This window comes from Condylostylus longicornis, unplaced genomic scaffold, assembly GCF_029603195.1.
Source record: "Condylostylus longicornis isolate FDR11 unplaced genomic scaffold, ASM2960319v2 ptg000150l, whole genome shotgun sequence".
NCBI lineage: Eukaryota > Metazoa > Arthropoda > Insecta > Diptera > Dolichopodidae > Condylostylus > Condylostylus longicornis.
This window is the reverse complement of record NW_026578118.1, coordinates 1,356-17,769: the sequence shown is the minus strand read 5'-3', so window position 1 is coordinate 17,769 and position 16,414 is coordinate 1,356. Positions and strand designations below refer to the sequence as shown.

The following is a 16,414-nucleotide window of genomic DNA, read 5'->3' as shown; positions in this document are numbered from 1 at the left end:
CTAGGCGATAGATTTATATTGGGGGGTGACTTTAACACCAAGCACACTAATTGGGGTTCAAGGCATACTTTAACTAGAGGAAGAGAACTTAGGATAGTAATTGGCGGCACGGAGTGCCTTTTTCACTCTACTGCGAAGCCAACGTATTGGCCAACCGATGTTAATAAGTGTCCAGATTTAATAGATTTCTTCATAACGAAACGGATTGCGAAAAATTTTATCCAGGTACATGATAACTACGATTTTAATTCCGATCATTTGGTGGTTATTCTTGTACTTAAAGGAAATATATTTATTTAGAGCGAAATTTGCGCTGACAAATGGAACTACAGATTGGTCAAGATTTTGCTTAGAGATTGAACGACAAATAGATCTAAGGAAAAGAATAAGAACGACCCAGCACATAGATGAGGAGGCCGAAAACTGTACTAAAATTATTTATTAACGTAAATTTAATAGTTTATATAAAATTATTAATAAACGTTATTAGGAGGGGGACATTAACTATCCCCCACATGTACTAGCAAAAGTAAAACGAAGCTGGCAGGCGAGAAAAAGGTGGCAGTAAACGCGTGATACTGCTGATAAAATCAGATATAATCGTGAATCGCAGCAACTAAGACGTTGTATTAGAAAATACAAAGAGGACTCGGTTGCAGATTATGTTCAAAATTTGACGGCGTGTGAGAAAACCAATTACTCACTGTGGAGGGCAACAAAGAAAATGAAGCAGCCTATCAAACATCTCGCTCCTATTAAAAACAAAGATGGAACGTGGGCAAAAACTGACAAGGACAAGGCAAATGCGTTTGCGGATCATTTGACCGATATATTCTGCCCGCATGACAGCCGGGGCGTGTATGAAAATGAGGAATCTGCTTTTGTTGGGGATAGACTATTCCAATTGTCGGGGAAAGAGATGTTATAGAAGAAATCAGGACTCTTAAACCTAGGAAGGCCCCAGGATTTGACCTAATATCGGCTGATATTTTGAAAGAATTGCCCAAAAGGGATATAACGATGCTTAAGCGCCTAATAAATGCGTGTATAAGGTTCAATTACGTGCCTGAAATTTGGAAAGTTGCTGAGATAATCATGCTGCACAAACCTGGCAAACCTATAGGCAGGGCGACTTCTTATAGACCAATCTCATTGTTGCCAATGATTTCAAAACTACTAGAGAAACTTTTATTGAGAAGACTCCAGCCTATAATTGAAAGTAAAAGGTTAATCCCGAATCATCAATTCGGTTTTCGCCGGAACCATTCAACCATAGATCAGATTCATAGAATAACAGACCTAATAGAAAATTACCTGGAAGGAAAAGCAGTTTGTTCTATCATATTTTTGGACGTGGCCCCGGCCTTCGAGGTTTGGCATTGTGGATTAATAAAAAAACTCAGGCGACTACTACCAAAGCAGTATGTTGACCTGCTCGAATCTTACCTGACTAATAGGGTATTTCGAGTTAAACAGGAAGAGGAGTACTCTTCGCTTAGGGATATCAAGTCGGGGGTACCACAGGGAAGTATATTGGGCCCGATATTATACTTGCCATACACGTGTAATATTCCTGAATCGGAAGGAGTGACAACAGCTGCATTTGCTGATGATACAGCAGTTATCGAAATTGGACGAAATGAAAATGAATCTACACAAAAATTGCAAAGGGCCAGTGATAAGATCTCAAAATGGACTAGAAAGTGGAATATAAAACTTAACGAGCTGAAATCAGTACATGTAAATTTCACTAACAGGAAAATTGACAATTCATTTTCGGTTCAAATAAATGGCGCCTTGGTTCCGTCCGCAAACACGGCGAAGTATTTGGGAATGACGTTGGACGCGAATCTCAGATGGAAGGAGCACATAAAGAAAAAGAGATCTCAACTAGAGGAAGAATACAGAAAGTTTGAATGGCTTTTGGGGAGGCGTTCTAAATTGACAATATACAACATTACGGTATTCAGTTATGGGGCTGCGCTGCGCAGACTCATATCCAATCTATTCAAAAATTTCAAAATAGGATATTACGGGACATTGTAAACGCCCCTTGGTATGTCCGCAATGCCGATATACACAGGGATCTCACGATCCTAAGTGTCACAGACGAAATTAAAAAGCAAGCAGCCAATCATAAAATGCGTTTATCCAATCGTGTCAACATCGAGGCGGCTTGATTGGTCGACAATCAAAACTTAAACGTACGAGGAGACTTAAACGTACGAGACCTCTCGAGTTAGTTTGAAGCTTTTTATCTGGAACAATGAGTACTTAGTACGCTATTGTGCCAGATCAAAGGCTTGTAAATAATTAAAAAAGTTAGAGCAAAATTAATGGTTAGTCGTTTCCGACTAGTTTTATAGTTAATTTTGAGGAGGGTGTTTTTTAGTGGATTAAAGTTTCCTCTCGGTAAAAAAAAAAAAAAAAAAAAAAAAAATTACACTAATATAAATTTTATAAATTTGATAAATTTTTTAAATGTCTTAATTTAAACATATAGGTTTTATTAAAATTCATTAAATTCCTCTTTTTTTGTACACATAAGCTAGTGGTGTACACATGAATAAAATAATGTAGATATTTATATAAGTAGATAAAATAAAATAATTCAATGAACTTAACAATATTTAATGCCTACTTTTAAATTTAAATTTTATTTTTTTAGCGTACTTGGGGTATATTGCAAAATTCAGTGAAATTTTCAGTATGCCACAAGTTTTTTTCCAGTACATTAAATTGAAAGAATGTTTGAAAAAATAAAAATTGGAAAAGTTAATATATTCCTTGTGAGTTTTTGTAACTTTTCTTGGTATAATTTAATTAAAATTTGCAGATATTGCTTTGGAAAATAAGAATATATTATATCTCATATGTCAATATTTCTAATATTATAGCAGAATTTGATATGACATTTCACAAATTGAAAAAAATGTTGCAAAATTCCTCATATTACATGAGAAATCAGCATATTTCTACTTCGAATTTTTAAAATAATTTTAAGTTATCAATTATAGCAAAATCTCGTATTTAACGCCACTATCCCGATATAAGCTATTTTTTTTTCAAATAGCATGGCAAAAATATAGCTGCTGCAGCAATTTGTTTTTTCAGCGTGCTTAAGGTATACTTATAATTATGTTATTTCCCTGGCGCATGAAAAGCCCTCATGTTTCCTAAGGCACATTAAGCTCTTCATGGATAAAGACATTTATTGACCCATAAGCCTCCTATGAAATTTCAGTAAAATTTTAGAAAAAGTGTAAGAAAATTTTTCTGCAAAGCAATTTGCTTATAGACTTAAATTTTCCTGCTTTTCTCACCGCTACAAGATGATTTTTAATTCAAAGATTTCTTGAAGTATCTGTCCGTTGTGACAAATCGAAACCAAAGTCAATTCGTGTCTCAGGAATAAGTATTGAGTCAAATTTTATATAATACATATATTGATTATCTGACACTATTGGATTGAAATAGTTGTTTATCACTTTTCGCACACGAAAAGGTTTTTTTCACGTCAGGTAAATTCCCAAATTGAATTATTTCGAGTTTTTAACAACCATGTCTTTTATTTGGATAAATGAATAACTAGAGTGAATCCTGCGAAAGGTCAGGCAATTTGCGTTGAACTTGAAATTTAATGAACTCGGTGTTATTTGGTCGGCTTGCAGGAAAAGTTAGTAATATTGAAATTCTCTATACGGTTTGTGTTGTAATAGAAAAGTTTTTTAATAGATTTATTATTATATTGTAATTTTTGTAAAGCAGAATAATAAGATCTATTGCAGAGGAAGATAAGTTTAAGTTTATTTTAATACATTCTATGTTTTAAGTATAAAAACTAGAAGATTTTTATATTTTTACCTAAACAATTATTATATTCTATTAAGTAAGACTTGTGTCTCTTTGGGTATATTTTGGTTGAAATAAATAAATAAATAAACTTTATTAATTCTCTATATATTAGAAAAGAAAAGAAATTAAATTATTTGGAGCAACTACAAAAGGAAAAGTTTGTTGAAATTGAAGGTATCCCTAATTTAAATAAAAATAATATGCTCGAAAATGCTCTAAAAATTTTCAATGATGGTGTAGAAGAAAATAAAGTTCCAATATGATTGTATTGAGACATGTTTCATAAAAAGAGTTAGCAGCAAACCAAAAAAAAATAAACTTGAAGGTAATTTGAATGATCAAAATAAAACTATTCTTTGTGTAAAATTTGTTTCTCTGCAAAATAAATTAAGTGTTATGAAGAAAAAGTCGTCTAGAGGAAAGCAGTTGAATTCCGGTTTATTTGGATGTACTAATATTAAAAATATTTATAGACACCATAGTTTTACGTCCTATACAAACGCATTGTTTTCTGCAGCAAAAAAAGTAAAACATCTTAAGCAATTTAAATATTTGTGGTTTGATAATGCTTCTGTCTTGATGCGCAAAAGAGATGGTGATACAGTTTATAGAATACAGACTTTTGAGGATTTAAATAAATTAAAATTGAATTCTTAATTATTATTATTTTTTCTGTTAGTATTTAAATATACATAATATGTGTTCTAATTTAGATCTGAATATTGATCCTCAAGAGTTTGTATCTAATAATTTCACCTTGAATGTTGGTAACAATTGTGAAGGCATATTTCAAGTAGATAAAGATTTTTCATGTCAGTTTTTAATTTACACCAGAATCTGCGAAGTTTACGTGCGAATTTTGATATTTTAGTTGCCCATTTAGAGTCTTTTAACCAAAAACCTGATTTAATTTTTGTTTCTGAGATATGGATATATAGCTACGAGAAGAATGATTTTAGAATACCTGGTTATGTTTTTTTGGCTACCTGTAACGATTCTTATGCTTGTGGAGGTATTGGAGTTTTTATTAAAGATAATATTATGTGTGAAGATGTTATTTACTTAAATATGATGAGTGCTGATATAATAAAGTTTAGTTGTCTTATTAATAATATTAAGTATGTCTTTTTGGGTGTATACAGACTACATGTAAACAATTTGAGTAGAGATGTTTTTCTTGATGATTTAAGTAATTTATTATGTGATATAAATTCAGGTAATTTAATTTCGTTAGGTGACATAAATGTAGATCTTATTGATAATTCCAATTGTGATGTAGATAATTATAAGTTTATCTTGGCCTCATATGGTTTAAATTGTGTTATTGAGCAAATTACACGACCTGATTCAGGCACATGCCTTGATCATATTGCTGTTAGGTTTTTGTGTAATAATTTTGTAAATTGTGAAAGTGGTGTTTTTGATTTTCTGACCATTGTATGACCGCCTTGATGTTTCGTGATGTAACTAAAGCTGTCAATGTTTAGACAATTTCTTCGCATTCTTTCAAAAAAATTGATTTTTTAAAACTAAATTATCTGCTTAGGTATGATTGTTGGGAAAATGTTTACAACTGTGGTGATTCATCTACAGCTTTTAATAGATTTATTGTGATATTAAAAATGCATATTAATAGCTGTATGTCATCGGCGGTCAAGATTAATAGAAATGTAAAAAAACTTAAAGCTTGGATAAGCGATGACTTGGTGCGGAAGATTGAAAAAAAGAATAAATAGATGCTTAAAGCACCCTAATAATATCAGACTCTGTAATTATTATCGTAGATTATGCAACTTAGATCTGAAATTCCTCTTTGTCAAGAGATTTTTGTAATGAATTTAGTAAATATAGTGGTGATATTAAAGGTGAATGGCGTGTTGTTAATAACATTTTAAACAGGTCTACGAATAATAGTGAATGTCTTGAGATTAATATTAATAATTGTATTGTAAATGATCCTTGTACTATTGCAAACTCATTTAATGATTTTTTTTTCTAGTGTAACCGATAATTTATTTCCTAGTGGTTCTTTTAGTGATTGTTGTGAATTATTAGCAAGTGAAGATTTTCAGCTTAACAGTTTTGTGTTTCGCCCAATTTCGGGAATGAAATTACTCAAAATAATTAATTCTTTGAAAAATTCCCATTCCAGCACTGATGATAACATTTCCAATTCATTTTGAAAAATATAGCTTTGAACATTGTCGATACACTATGTTATTTATATAATTTTAGTGTTTGTTCTGGTTGTTTTCCATCTTCTCTTAAATTTGCTGAAGTGCTACCTCTTTTTAAAAAAGGTGATAAGAAGAATGTAAACAATTATAGGCCAATTTCAATTTTGTCTTCATTTTCTAAGGTATTGTAGAAAGCCATTTAGTCCAGAATTCTTAATTTTTTGAATAATAATGAATATTTCAGCGAATGCCAATTTGGTTTTAGAGAGGGTAGAAACAGTAGCGTTCCGCAGGGGTGTGTTTTAGGTCCTATCCTATTTTTGATTTACATTAATAGTTTATTCTCTCAAAATTTTAAGGGTAAAGTAACAGCCTTTGCTGATGACCTTGCTTGTGCGTATGGAACTACTAGTATACTTGATATTGTTTGCGATATTCACCACGACCTAGATATTTTTAGGGGTTTTTTCTGTAGGCATAGGTTTGTAATTAGTAATAAAACAAAAGTTATGTTTTTTAATATAACTTGTCAACCACCGGTAGATTTTCCTTTCATCTTTCATTATGGGGACTGTAAAAACATGCTTCACTGTTCTTTTAATTGCTCTTTACCTTTTCATCAGCATACAACAAAAAAAATAACATATGTTCAAATGGTTGTTCTTTGATTGAAGAAGTTTCTGAGTTTAAGTATTTAGGTGTGTTGATTGATAATACTTTGAAATGGCTTAATCATACTTCCTCTTTGAATTCTTATTTTTAGCTGTTGTACGCAATGTATATTAGTTGAGTAGATGTTGTTCAGAAAAGGTTTTATCGAAGGTTTATTATGGGTTATTCCACTCTAAATTACAATATGGTTTAACTACTTGGGGTGGTGCTTATAGGAACAAGTTACAGCCGTTGTTAATTGCTCAAAAGCATGTAATAAGAATTATTTGTAGGAAAAATGTCAGGTGTGATAGTCTGGATTTATTTAGAAGATTAAAAATTTTACCATTGAAGCATTTATACTTTTATAAAGTTTTAAAAATATTTTTTAAAAGGGGTGGATATTTGCACAGTAGATTCCTTGAAATTCGTAACATGCGTGTTAATTATTTGTCTCGGATTATTGTTCCATATTTCAGAACTACTTTTTATAGAAAATTTTTTCATATAGTGGCGCCACTACTGTGCTACTGTATAATAGGCTTCCTCTTACTTTAAGGCTAACTAGAAAACTATCACTTTTTTTAAAAAAGTAAAGCTTTGGCTTTTAGATTTTAGCCATTGTGAAATTGAAAAGTTATTGGCTGTTTTAAGTTGATTTAAAAGTGTGATGAGGATAATTTGGTCAATATTCGAATCTTTTTTTTGGTATTCTTGTGTTTTCTGATAGTATTTTTCTTAAAGTTTTGCTTTCTTCTGGTTACCCACATTTTCTTTTTCTTCTTTTGTCGCATTTACTTTTTTTACTTTTTTTGCTCTTTTGAAATTATGTTTTAAAGTTTAATATAAGAACTTTTTGCTTTTTAAAATTTTTTTTTAATTTGCCATGACTATACAGTTTCTTTTTTTGTTTTTTTTTTTGCACTTGCATTTTATTATTTTCTTATTTTGATTTTGTTTACCCCAAACTTAATGAACTTTATGAATTAGATATGTATTTAGTGAATTGCTTTTATATTTGGCTTAGTAATAACTTTGAATTTTTACTTTTAAGTAATATTGCTTTATAGCATTCGCATCTAATCTTGAAATTACAGTTTGCTATTAACTATTTTTCATAGATTTAATATTTCACGTTATTTTTGAATTTATTATGGATTAGGATATATAATATTGTAAATATTTATGAAAAATAAAGGAATAATAAATAAAAATAATAAAAATAAAAATATTTTATTTAAAAATATATTTATAGTTTTTTTATTTTGTTGTTGAGCCTATGAATATGCTATATAATAATATAATTTTGAATGAAATCTTTCTATTTGTCTGTTTATGGTACATTTATAAGGTGGTGCTAAAATTTCCATTGCTAATATATCTATAATCACTAATATTACTGAACTAAAAATTAGAATTTAATGATTTTTTATTATCTATAGCTATAATTTTAGGAACTCTAAATACCAAAAGTAAATAATGCAATCAACGATCGTCTAATAACTTTAATTTATTTTGAAGTTATAATTTTTATTTGCCCATTTAGAAAATTTACCAAGTGCGATCAACACTTAGTGATTTTCAGCTTCTTAAATGTCTATATGTAATATTTGTACTGGATATTCAGATATAGGAGTTTTGTTTATTTCTGGATTTTTAGAATGTTTATCATATTTTTATTCTTTACAAGTTGCACAGTTTTTTATTCTTTGTGTAATTGGAGTAATTGTGTTTTATTTTCTTTCCCTTGCGTTACGGTTAGCTCTTTTATTCTCTCTAGTTATTTTTTCTTCTTGTAAATTTTTATGTGTAATGTCGTCTGCATTTTGTTGTGTGTATCTAATTTCGTATTGTTAAAAGTGTATGGGATATATTTCTTGAATTTTACTCATAATTTGTTCTGAAATATATATGAAATCCGGCGGATTCAATAACTTTTGAATAATGATGAAGTTGTGTCAAACCAAGAGTTTGTAATGTAGCACCTTTCCCTTCAACAATCGAAAATACTGCTTTTAAAAACAATCTAGTTACACATTAATCTAGCAAACTATATTATTAAAATTACTATCATTCATATAAGAATATATTTTAAAAAATTGCATATATTCAGCAATTTTTCATGCATATAAAATAAACTAATTCATGCATATAAAATAAACCAAAAAAAAATTAAAGAGGCGCTAACATAATGCTCGATTTCTAGGGTTAATTATGTGCATTAAGAAAAATAATTTTTTTCGGTTCCGCAAATAAATTCGGAAACTGTTGTGCTAATAATTATATACTATTATTTTGGGAATTACTTAAATGATCTTCTTTAAAATTTTAATCTATTTAATTAATGGGTGATTCAGTTTCTTATTGTTTAATTCTAATTTTATTTTTTAATGTCATACAATTATTTATATTTCCGAAATGGCAAGCTTTTTTAAATTTCTAAAAACTAACGGTAAATTCCATGACATTTAAAAGTATGATTACTTTTCTTAATTCACGCAATTAGCCCTTAAAGTTGAGCATTATCTTTATATTAATTTTTATTATCACCCCTCTTTATATTAATTTTTGCTTTATTTATCAATCGTTTCAATATAAACAATTCTGGAAATAGTTTCGTTTATGAATAAAAATAATTTTAATAGTGTGGTATACCTACCACACTATTAAAATTATTTTTATTATAGACTGTATTTAAAAACAGTATTTTCACTTGTTGAAGGGAAAAGTGCTACAATACAAACCATTGGTTTGACCCAACTTTATTTATTTAAATTTTTTCTTTTAATTATTTACTTGTCATTGATAATTTATTAAAAATTAAGTAAATTTGGATCAAACCAATGGTTTGTATTGTAGCACTTTTCCCTTCAATAAGTGAAAGTGATCCCACCATTTTAGGCTCCTACAACCTGGTGTCTAGAAGAAAAACGTCATCAAAAATTTGGATAAAACGGATTTTAGATAAAGGTAAATTTGAACGGCCATTTTGTTTTTTTAAAGTTTAGCTATAGCTAAACTTTAAAAAAATATACTATAGTATATATAATAGCAGATGACGAGCTGGCCAGATGTGGGTCGGCATTGGACGGCTCCAGGGCCGAGCGAGTTCCTGTCCCTATAAACACCATCAAAACTGATATATACCGCTTCCAAGTGGCATGTGCGGACCGCAGGTGGAGGGGCCTGAGCACATGTGCAACGGCTAGGAAGACGTGGCCGAAATACGACCATAAGAAATCAATGAGCCTCCTGGCGATGCCTCGACCGGACATAGCTAAGTTAGTGGCTGTGTACACGGGGCATTTGCCTGTGGGGGATCATGCAGCTAGGCTGGGAATGCCCTTTAATACGTCATGCCGCAGTTGTCGGGAGATAGACAAAAAAGAGACGCTTTTTCACTATCTCTGCGAGTGTCCGGCTCTTCAAAGGGCCAGGTTGTTGTCATTTGGGGAAACGGACATAATGGAACTGGGGAACATTTCTAGTAAAAGTATCGGGGACGTAAATAAGTTCCTTAAAAGAACGGGGTGGCTCTGATCGCTGGCCCTGGACCAACGTACTTTGACAACCGGGTTTCACGAGGCGGTGGTAGCAAAACGGCACGTCAGTGCTAATTGGGGTGTTGGCCAGTTGGGTCGCACCGGCCACTCTAACCAACCAACCAACCATATATAATAGCATACTATAGAATGCCACGATAGGAAAAGCAACGCACTGCCTTTCTGCCTTTCTTCTTTGAAAAATTTGAAAAATGCTTATAGTTTCATTGCAACAAATAGTTAAAAAAGGCCATTTTTAAGGTTTGGGTGAGATATAACTTTTAGAGAGGGGAGAGAGGTAAAAATTTTCTTCTATTGAAATAAGGTTCTAGTAAAGATCTATATACATATAAAATTTCAGCTTTCTATCTTCAAGGATATAGAAGTTTTGTAAACATGTCCAGTGAAACTATTAAGCACTTTTTTTCAAGAAATTTTTGGATGGGTGCTAAAAATATTTTGTTTTTATATCTTTAAAAAATATTTATTAACAGAATATTTTCAGAACTAACTTATTAAACACTTAACACTATTTTAACATAATATTATTAGATTATGAAAGTAACCAATAAAAAATCAATGGAGTGTTATGTGTAACAACATTCCATAATTATTATTGAATAAATTTGTCTGGCTACTTTATGATTAATTTTATGTCGGAATGCATTTTGCATGTATTACAATATTGAAAAGTAAATACAAATCGGACATAATATTAGCGAGAATTTTGAATTTAAAGAATTTGTGCCTAAAATTTAATTTAAAGGATTTTAATAATAATTCAAAAGTAAAAGAATTTTAACAATAATAAAAATTGTTATAAAATTTCAAGATAATCTTATCCAATTCAGCGGTATTTGAAGATATTATCACGTTTTTTTTTAAGAGTCCCTTACCAGTAGAACCGGGCTTCAAGGTGGAAATGGGCCTTAAGCTTAACAGATAGCGGCTAACAAATGCGACACGGAGGACAATATGCGAGTTTTGTTCACGATTATTCTTTTTAAGGAGGACTTCGAGATTAGCTCGGAATCCAAATCACGTGAGGTCCTGCTCTAATTTCAGATCTGAATTTGATGCTAACACGGCCATCATCAGTAGGGCTGCACCAGTTTTTGTAGCAGGGATGGAACGACTCGACTCCAAAACTGTTGAACTGCCTTTGGCAAAAGCAATGCTGTTACAGCCCGTTAACCGTCCAGGAAAAGATGCAGGATCTCTTTGGTTGTCTAGTGATATCCGTGAACATACAAGAAAATCAAGGCGGCCGCATAATGCTGCAAAAACGGGCAACAGTCGATTTAAGTGGAGCAGTTACAGGGATGGACTAAGGATATTTAAATATGCTATAATGAAGGCAAAAAGGAAATCCTTGAGGACTCTTAGTTATTAAGAAAACGGAGGTGCGAAGCTACTTCAGTCGGCCAGATGGGTTACGACATGGCAACAGGCAATGCAGGGCCAGAAGCGGAAGGCCAAGGTATGAGTTTTTGCGCCCGACGATCGGCAGGAATTTGGACAAGTTGTGCAAAATGGCCGAAGCCTTATCAAAGGCCTTGTGGTCGAAGAGGAAGAACACAAGGACGTTAGAAATGCTGGAACTAAGCAGGGAGTATCTCAGTATTGTTGTTGGCATTTTGACTGGAGACTGTCTATTAGATATTTTCCAGGGGTACCGAGATATCGGATAGTGGAAAACACTTTTTGGGAGCAATCGGTTTGAAGGATTGGAGGAACTGTCGAAGACGGCTGTGGGTGACTTTCTAAACTTGTTTAAGTTTCTATCACCCTAACAGGTGGGGTGCATTGCGGAGGTATATCGATGGATCTCATAGTGGCCCGGTGGAGGGAGCCAGTTCCCATCTGCAACTTACTTACTAGCTAATATTTGATTTATCTTTGAACTACAAAAAAATATTTCATAAAATTATAAGACAATTATTTTAACAGATCATGCAGTTTACTTACTCGTATGTTCAGAATCAAATACAGCATGATTTAATAGATCATTCACTTTACTTACTAGTCTGAACAGAATTACATTGTAAAAGAAAATTGGCTTACATTATAAACCATTAGTTTGACCAAGTACCTGTTTTTAATTAAAATATTTAATTCCATTTGATCCCGTATTTACTTATGTTTGCAAATTATGTTTTCAAATATTTATTTTGCAATTTTTGAAAACAAATTTTTCATTTTATAATATAAAAAATAATTTATCAAAAATGTTTTGGCAGGAATCCCGGTTTTATGTGCATATATGCACCAACACACGCGCAAACTGTTATATTTTGTAAATGTTATAATTTAAAGAAAATTTTGCAAACTGTTATAATTTTGCGAACGAAAATTTTTTTAAACTTTAACTCAGTATTCTTAAACTGCAGCCACAGCACACTTTAGGGGGGCCAAAGAAAAAATAATTAAAATTAGAGGGACTCAAGAAATAAATACAAAAGTAATTAATACTACAACTCTTTCTAGAATACAAGCTAAATAGATTATAATTTTAGCTAAGTATAAGTCTAATAACTGAAATGACTGGTTTTGAAATGAAAGTGATAGTAAGTTTGGGAAAAAGCAAATTCATTTTTCCCAGCTTTAATACAAAAGCCAAAAAATCAGCTGTAATGAAAGAAGTTAATATCATCGTTTGTCTCTCATAATAATTTTCCAAGATATACCAGCATTTCATTTTTACTGTAAAATTTTGTTTCTTGTATTTTTTCCAAGTTTTTTATATATCTTCAAAAGTTATTTTATCTGTAAAATTATTTCTTTAAGTATTCGGATAATAAAGTCGTTGTTTACAGATTCTTTTACATTTGAATATATTTGATAGAAAGAATGCTCAATGCTCAATGTGCAATTGTTACAGTGAACCAGGAATTACAGTAACATGTTACTAATTTATTGTTAGTATCATGTTACTGTTAGTATCATGTTATTGTTAGTATCATGTAATGTTTAATTTATTGTTAGTATCATGTTACTGTAATTACATGATTGACTTATGCATTTTTGATTACAGTAATTTGTTCATCTAACACAAGTATTATAATTATATTGTTTTTATAAATGCAATATTTGAATACATCTAGTCATTATTGTATTAAATTCTTCGACTCTTATCATCAATTTCTTTATTGTTCTGCTTTGGTATCGGAATTATTCTTTTTAACTAAATACTCATAAATATTTTAGGAATTTTGAGTGCGAATATTATTAAATTATTTTGCAATTTTGCTTGGTTAAAGTCAACTTATCTTATGCGAAAGTAGTTTTCTCTTTTCAAAACTGTATTTTTAGTAACTGTTCATGTTCTTATTAGTTTGTTCTCGGTCTTCTAAAATAAAAGCTTTTAGTTCTTTAAATGTCTTGTTAAAATTGTCTTTTATTTTGACTACTTGGTTGTTATTATAATCTAATATATTCAAGTGGTCTTCTATGTTTTTCCTATCTTCCTCATTCATTTTTCTATCGTCCGAACAACTGTTTCGAAATATCCCCCACAGGCCACAAGGTTTACTAACTCTCTTTTCCGTTTACTAGATATCTAAATAATTGTTTTTATTTTTCAATTTTTAAATAAACGAAAGTTTTACTTTTGAAGCCTACTTTTTCTTTTGTGTAAACAATGTGTAAAATTATGTTTGACCCTGTTTTTACCGACCGTATTGTGTAAACAACAAATGGCAACAAATTTTGAATATCGAGTTTTCGGTGGGAATGGACTTGTCCATAATAGGGAAGTGTATGTAAACTATTTTTAGCGACCTGTCGGTCTGTGTGTGCACACGTGTATCTCAAGTTCTGCTGAACCGATTTTGATGAAATTTTATATGTAAGTTAATTTCCACCATGGCACGGTTTGATCAACTTTTGGGATATATCAGGCCTCGGGAACTGCACTTTTTAGCGGGCCTGTTTTACATTTTTGAACATTTTGAAGAAAATATTCAACCGATTTACTTGAAATTTCATATATGAGCTTTGCGCGACCGTCCGCGAAAATTGCTAACTTTTGAAAGAAATCAGACATCAGCAACTGGACGTTTACTACGGACCAAATATACATTTTTGTGTATATAAAGAGAAATAATTGACCGGTTTCATTGAAATTTAATATTTGAATTCCCCGTATTAAAACAATGAACATATAAATTTTTTGGAAAAATCAGGGCTCGAAAACTGATTTGAGGGCCGATTTTACATTTTTCACCATATCTACGGAACGAATTGATGGAATTTCTTGAAATTTAATATTTGAGTTCTGGTTAACTGGCGAGCATTTCTGGGAATTCGGGTAGCACAAAGCGAAGCTCTACTAAGAGTTAAATTTACATTTTTCTAGGTATGTTAACTATAAGCTTACTAATGTCCTAAAAATTGGAAAGAAGTATTTAAAAGACATTTTTATAATATTCTGTAACCCTTTCACTTAACTAGATAATATACAATGCGGTCGGTTATGTGCTGACCACATCAGATTTTTTTATTTGTTCTGTCAATATGGACATATTATGTTGTAGTGACTCAATTATGTTCAATAATTCTTTTTTGAAGTTTTTCCTCATAACCTTCCATATTTTTACTAAGTTTATCATTTCTTTTAATTTTTATTTTTAATAAATGTTAGATATTTTACTTTTATCTAGCCTATCTTCCTGAACTTCTAAAGGAATTGTTTTAACTGATAAAATGATAAGTTGGAATAAAATATTTTATGTCTTTATTAATTCGCATTATAAAGGTAATGTTTATAACTGTAAAGTTCTGATTTTTCAAAAAGTATGCTATTTAGAGTTTTTATGACTAGATAGGTTATTTGGTTTTACAGATTTAATTTTTGTGCCTTCGTTTTTGCAAAATTCCTGAATATTTATACTTTTAAATTCATTATCGTATATTAATTCTTCAATCAATAACTTTCTATAAATACGAGTATATGTACGTTATGTATAAAATTCTAATTTTTTTATTATCGTTCGATTATTGTATTGTTTGATTATTGCATCCCTTATCGTATGTTCAGAAGATTTATCAGCAAAATTTAAAAATGAGTTTTTTTGATTTCTAATGTTCATAATATTATTTAGTTAATGTCTGGAGATTTTGTAAGTTGATTTTTTTAACAAGTTTTTTTATATTTTTTTCCTTTCGTGCAAATGTTACAGTTATTAGTGATTCGGTTAGCTAAAATTTTAAGGTTAGTTTTATTTTTATACTTTAGACCTTACTGTGATACATTTAATAAATTTTAATTTGCTATCGTTGAAAAATAATTCATTAAACTCTAATTATTATATTCGTTGCCGTTTAATTTGGAATCAATTGCGTTTTAGCCTTTTATATGTACCTTTTTAATCAATCTGAAATATTGATATGAATAAATTTCAAAATTTTCTTCAGCAGAACGTGCTGCTTGCATGTCTTTCAACCCGTGTTCTTCCTAATCGTTGTTCACGTTAAATAACGTATCTATAACGTACATATTTCTAGGAGTTCTTTAAAATTTATTATTATGTGTTATTTCTGAAAGCTGTTGTTTTAAAATTAAATGGCTTTAAAATTATAAATGCTTTCTGTAAAAAAAATTATTTCATGATTGTCTCTATCAATATTATTTAAGAATTGATATGTTTACCAAAAAAACCCTAATGAAGGACGAAACTTTGCCGCCATAGTAAGGACGGAAGTAATTGGCTGCTCAAACTTTCGACAGAAGTTCTTTGAGAAATGTTAAAAAACACTAGTTTATTTCACTCCATGTTACTACATTTTTACAAAGTTTCTATAATGTATATAATATTATATACACAAAATTTTGCTCTTACTTGACTTTGTATCGCCTACCATCCGCACCAGTGTATGAATAAGAACCACTAACCACAAACGTATTACTATCTCTCAATTTTCCTATTTGCGTCAATTCTATTCCATTTTGAGTTGCTATACTGTAAATGCACAAAAATGTAAACATTTTTTAATTAATTATTCAGTTTTGTAATATTATATTAATTTAAAAATAATATGATATATTATATTATTATAATAATACTAGTGTATTATAATATTACTATAAAAATACATTTTAAATTGTATTAATTTAATGTTATACAAGACGTACAACCAAAAAAAATTGAAATTAGTAAGTTGTTTTCTTGCGTTAGAACTATTGAACCT

General features: G+C 30.4%; 1 long non-coding RNA gene across 1 annotated transcript in view; it reads right to left on the bottom strand.

Annotated features, from left to right (window-relative positions):
- The window catches only part of LOC129615836 (uncharacterized), a 51,512-nt gene extending 35,322 nt beyond the window's left edge, over positions 1 to 16,190 (bottom strand). Inside the window, exon 1 of the long non-coding RNA XR_008697489.1 lies at positions 16,066 to 16,190. This is a non-coding gene — a long non-coding RNA (uncharacterized LOC129615836). The remainder of the gene's footprint in view (positions 1 to 16,065) is intronic.
- Between the last annotated feature and the right edge of the window lie 224 nt (positions 16,191 to 16,414).